A 5,731-nucleotide genomic window follows, 5' to 3' on the forward strand; every position below is an offset into this window, starting at 1 on the left:
GGGGTAATGACAACATCAAACTCCCAAGCCCAAAACTCCCCCTCCAAAATTCAGATTCACATTTCTAACTTTGTAGGAACACATCTCTCCAAAAATTCCACCAACTCCTCCCCCACGGCCTACTCTAAATTACCTTTCCTTTTCCCCGCATACACTGAATAATTGTCTGAAACTGTGGTTTGTGTTCCTTCTAGATCCACTGATGTCTGGGTGGCTGTGTCCCAGTTCTCTGGACAAAGCCTGCAATTCATGAGCTGGCCTAGGCAGGCATGTAGCAGGGGCACAGGATGGGCTCGGCATCATAGAAGATCTGGTTACCGCAGTGTGGACTAGGGGTTGGTGCTGAATCAGACCAAGCTGTGCCGCCCAGACTTGCATAGCAGCTGCTTGAGCCAGGTGTGCTGCTGAACCAGGAGGCTCAAGTACAGGATGCCACGCACATCCTCATAGCTCTTTAGGGGTGCAGGGTACAGCACGTGGCTCAGCTTGCTCAGCCCCATCGTGTGGTGCAGCAGGCTCTCCAGCACAGCCATGGAGATGGGGTTGCTGCAAAAGCTGAAGGAGGTGAGCTGGGAGTAGTGGCTCAGGGAGGGCAAGAGGGCACTGAAATGGGAAACCATGAGGCCACACTCGCCCAAGTCCAGGTCCTGCAGCGTGGCCGAGGTCCTATCAACCAGGACCTGTAGGGGCTCCAAACAGAGGCTGGTCAGGTTGATGCCGCCAAGGCCCAGGTCCTTCAGCAGGCTGATGCTCGAGCACTGTGACAGGTACGTCAGATCTCACTCCGAAATCAGGCAATTGGTGATCAACAGGGTCTCCAGAGGGGTCTTCAGGAACCTGGGGAGAGACAGGGCAGTCAGTCCCAGGGGCAGAGGTGGCAGGTGGAGGGATGTGGGGAGGAGAGGCCTGGTTCGCCAGAACACAGAGCACCTCACTGGCTTGGAGCTGGCCTCTCACCTTCTTGACAGGAAGGCAGGGGGTCTTCTGGGGGGAAGGTCATGCTCATAGGGGGTATGACCCCCCTCTGCACAAAATGATGAACTATTGTCAATGTGGGAAACAAACAATAAACAAATGCTATTTGCCTATTTCAGCTTACTAGTATTTGGTTAGCAGGAATTAATATGTTTTTACAGGACACGACTAGTTGAATTCAAGGACAGAATGGTTACAGTGGGCATGGGCTGGTGGGTCCCAGCAGTTACAGACGATCCTTGGATGAATATCCCCCAGATATTCGGGGGCCACAAACCATCCATCACCACCTAAAATTCTTTATTTCTTCTTATTTTTTCTTCCTTTCTTCTAGTTTCTCATTGAACGTATTTATTCCTAATGCTTGAAGTTTGCAGCTGCCAGAAAGGGAATCAATGCAACTCATTCATACAGTCAGACTAGGCTGCATCATCTCAGCTTTTATCACCGTGTTCAAGGCAGAGCGACAACCTGTTACTGAGGATTTCCTATGTATTCAGAAGTCTTAGAGGAAAATAATAATTGTAATTCGGACTTAGAGAGATTGAAGCCACTTCAACAATGGTGCTCATTTGACTTTTTATCTTCTCTAGACTGCTTAGGAGCCACAATTTCCCCTCCTAATACCTCCTTGTCATCTTGAGAATCAACTATTTCCCTTAGCTCACATGGAGCCTAAAACAGATCAGGACAGAAGTGGCAGGTGGGAGGGAGAGACAGAGCTTCAGACTTCAAATCTCAAGCCTGATGGACCAATATCCTCCTTGCTTAGTTATCTGTCATCACCTCAGCTAAGACATCACTCTCTTGGAAAGAATTCCCAAGAGTATCACACCTGAACCCACTCTGCGGACTCCCAGCAAGAAGTCCCCTTTGACAGCATCTATTGTAGGCCATGTCTCTGAACCTCACCAGGGAGGTGACCTGACAAGATGCCCTGGGAACAGAACGGCAGCATCCTGAGGACTTCTGAGCAGCCCGGGGACCCTGGCAATGTTCCCAGCGGGCACAGAGTAGACGTCCTGACGGTAATGAAAGGAGAGGGTCCCGTTCTGGTCTATGGAGCTGGTGCCATGCCTTACCTGAGCACCCAGGTCAGGCGGACATCGAGGAAGGAGATGGAGTTCAGGTAGAGCTCCTGCAGGTGGGGCAGGTTCAGAAATTGGGCCGTGCGGTTGGCAACACAGTGCTCCTCCTGGTCGGGGGTGGTGTGTGGCAACACGTGGATGTGCCAGAGCAGTAGCTGGTGGAGGTTGCCCATCCAGCCCAGGTCCGGCACGAACCTACCAGCATGGCCAGCTTCCAGGTGCAGTTCACCTCCAGGTCCAAGACGGAGTCCAGCTGCAACATCTTCAGGATCCTCCTAGTGCTCTTCATGGGCATGGTGAAGACCCTCAGCTTCTGGCAGTGCAGGTGCTGCAGACTCCTCCTGTTTGGCCTTTTTCAGCAGGTAGCTAAGGGTCTGCTCCATGGTGTCCTCGCTGAGGCACAGGTCAACCAGCACCTGTATAGGTGCCCATGCTGGGTTTAGCCTTGCCTGTGCCTCCACCCTGTGCCTCTTCTGCATGGGCTGGCCTGGCTCGGGTTTCAGCAGCAAGCGAACACTGGCCGTGATCCTGGACCACATGGTCCAGAATTCCTGGTGGGCTTTTCGGCACAAGTTCAGCACCTGCAGCTTGCACTGCCTGCAGGGCCAAAGGGGACACACTGAGCTGTGCAGAGGCCAATGGGCACTAGGACCCCGCAAGGGCTCTCCACTCCACAGACCACAGCTCCTCCGACTTCAGGACCCTGCCTTGGTCCCCACTTTAAGGGACATTTGGGGGGGGGGGGGTGCGTACAGGCCATTTGTCCCCTCTGCCCCTCAACCAGTCCTGTACACCTGAACACCTGTTCCCAGGTGACCCCTCATCCTCCTGCCCTGGCTGCATTTTGCTCACACCCCTAGGCCCCACCAGTCTGCCAAGTCGACCTTACCTTTGTTGGACCTCCTGAGCAAGCAGGACATAGAGGCCATTGAGTGGAGCCTGGAAGGTCTCCAGATGAGGCTGGTGGTCCTTCATCAGGGCCCTCAGGGGAAGGGCCAGGCCTGCACCATCATATTCAGGGCCTGGGTGTGCCTGCAGGCAAAGGCCGCCACAAAAAGCATCGGGAAGAGCTCTAAGGGCAGTTCCTCCAGGGGCATGATGGCCAAGGCCTCACTCCTCAGCAGGCTATTGTCGGCCAGCTCCAGGAGTCGGGGTGGGGCCTGTACGTCCATCCTGAAGGATCTACTCTGGATCGAGTCCTTGGGGGATGTCAGAGAACAAAGGAGGGTGGGTTCTTCTCTAGATTTGGGGAAATCCTGATATCCCTTCACTCTAGGGGAACCCAAGGCAGGATCAGAGACATCCTCTGGCCACAAATTTACAGCTTTGGCCCCACTGGTACCAGGACAAACTTCTCTCCAGGCAGCAACAAAGGGAAAAGGTGACCTCCTGTCCCTTCCCTTATCTACTGGCTGCTGCATTTAATCCCAGCCCTGCTGGCCCATAGATACCTAGGAGTCTGACAGCTGACCGCACTCTCTTCAGAGGAAGCTTCTGATTATTACTCAAGGGCTAAAAACAGGAATAAGGAGTTTAGCCCAGCACAGCCTGTCTCTAAACTCCAACCAATAACTCATGCAATGCAATGGGTGCTGTTATGTCACTTAATAAAAAAAAAAAAAAAAAACAAACATACCTTTCACTGTGTGTCTCTTCTACAAGTTTTATTACCATTCAGTTCAATGGAGCAAAGCATTCACATTCAGAACAAAGCCACCACTATTTTAAAAATTCTACAGTTTTTTTTTTTTTTTTTTTTGTATTCCATGAAATTAAAAAACAGTTTTTAGCTTTTAAAACAAAAAGAAACACCAAAAACCCTTTAAGCTACTAAAATCACAAAACTATAAAATTATATGAACTATAATTACAGGTAACAAACTAAAATGTAAAATGTCACCCCCAAATTCCTCCTAGTTAGATGTCTTTCATTAAATCATTTCCAAGAAGTTTCCTCGCAGTTCAGTGAGGAGGACTCTGTGCTTTCAATGTGGGGGCACATGTACTATCCCCATCAGGGAACTACGACCCTAGATGCTGTTTGATGTGACCCCATCCCCTCACTCTCACCCCACCCTACCCCCATCCACACTGCGCACCCCCCCCAATGCCAAATTTTATTTGTTTGAGAAATATTGTAAACGGTCTGTACAAAATCAGAGAAGAAATCAACCTGTCTAGGATCAAGGTAAAATGTCATGTTGAAGCAAAAGCAAAGTGTGCAATTACCAACGTGATTGGAAAGGCAATGAAAATTCTCAACGGGATCGTGGCCTGCGTGGACTGTCCCATGAAGACCTCAGTAGGTACAGCTATCAGAGCCTGTGGCTCCAGCGTGGAACAGTGCACTCAGACCTGAAACCCTCTTCTCCTTCCAGGATGCACTTTTCAGATTCTTGCTGAAATTTCCATTTCAGTGCAGTCTTTCTACTAGATCTCCATCCAGGTAAGGCTGAGTGAGTTTTTTTACTTTTTCACTACATACCACTAATAGAAACCTAAGTCTGTTCACAGAAGCAAAATATAAAAGAAGAAAACCAACCTGAAGGTACATTCTTTGGGGGAGTTTGGGTCACATGAAAATCACCCAAACGTTCACATTCAGATAGCTTTGTGAGGATGATGGTTTCACCCCAGAAGAATAAGAAACAGAGTAAGATTCCCAAGTATCACGCTGTCACTTATCATTACATCAGACAGCAAAACATATGCCCATTCACGGGGGAACAGAGGTGTGATGGAGGGATGGTGGGTCCTCCAGATTTTCAGGGTTCAGGCTTCCCTGGAACTGGTCAGGTCAAAATGACACCTAAGGTGCTGGCCAGGAGAACAGAGGGACCAGACATTTGTCATGAAACCAAGGAAATTCCCAAGACAAGTGTGTTTTGTTTGGAGGAATTCAAAGACTTTTCTTAGGCTAAGCTTGAGAAATTGTCAGCAGAGGGTGGGGCTAAAAAGGAACCAGGTGGGTCCCTGAAACCCAAGGCAAGCCCAAGATCCACACTTCCTCCCTCCCTGGAGGCAAAGGGCATTTCCTCACTGAAGCTAGGAGATTAAATTTAGGAATGTGGGTTAGGAGAAAATGGAACTGTTTTGGCTGGCCAAACCTGGGGCATGCCTTGCTCTGCCTGAAACCCACGGAGGGCTTAAGGCCGTGGGCTCTCCTGAAGGGAAATAAACATGGGCCCAGGACAAAGCTGTGTCAGCAAACAGCTGTACCCAGAGGCTCAGGCATCCCCCTGCACATCCCAGCCTGGGCTCTGTCCTGTGGCCTGTACCCTCACCATGACCTTTAAAGGCTCCTTCCCAAGTATAGCTGGGTAACCTGATGTCCCCTCAGTGCCAGTGAACAAGGAATGCCAAGCACCTTCGAAACCCCCACTCCGTCACCCCTGTTCCTCCCCTAAAGTTCTTACTTACACAGATTCTGATGGGAGCTCAACTTTAAGCCCACAAATACAATTCAGATTTCCCTTTGCTCTGCATTAATCACAGGTAGCAACACGGACTTTCTCCCTGGGGAGGTGCAAAACCTGCATCAAAGGGTTTGGGGCGAGGTCCCTGCTGGGCTGGCTGACATGCTGGTTCTGCTGTGGTCCCAGAACAGAGATGGATGGAATCTCTCCACTCCCCACGTTGTGATGCCCCAACAGTTCTTCTATTTGGAG

At 50.3% G+C, this 5,731-nt stretch overlaps 1 pseudogene; it reads right to left on the bottom strand.

Annotated features, from left to right (window-relative positions):
* Nucleotides 1-259: 259 nt before the first annotated feature.
* LOC128071022 (melanoma antigen preferentially expressed in tumors-like) lies at nt 260-4,641 on the bottom strand (annotated as a pseudogene).
* Nucleotides 4,642-5,731: the final 1,090 nt, after the last annotated feature.

Source organism: Budorcas taxicolor, chromosome Y (genome assembly GCF_023091745.1).
Source record: "Budorcas taxicolor isolate Tak-1 chromosome Y, Takin1.1, whole genome shotgun sequence".
NCBI classification, from domain to species: domain Eukaryota; kingdom Metazoa; phylum Chordata; class Mammalia; order Artiodactyla; family Bovidae; genus Budorcas; species Budorcas taxicolor.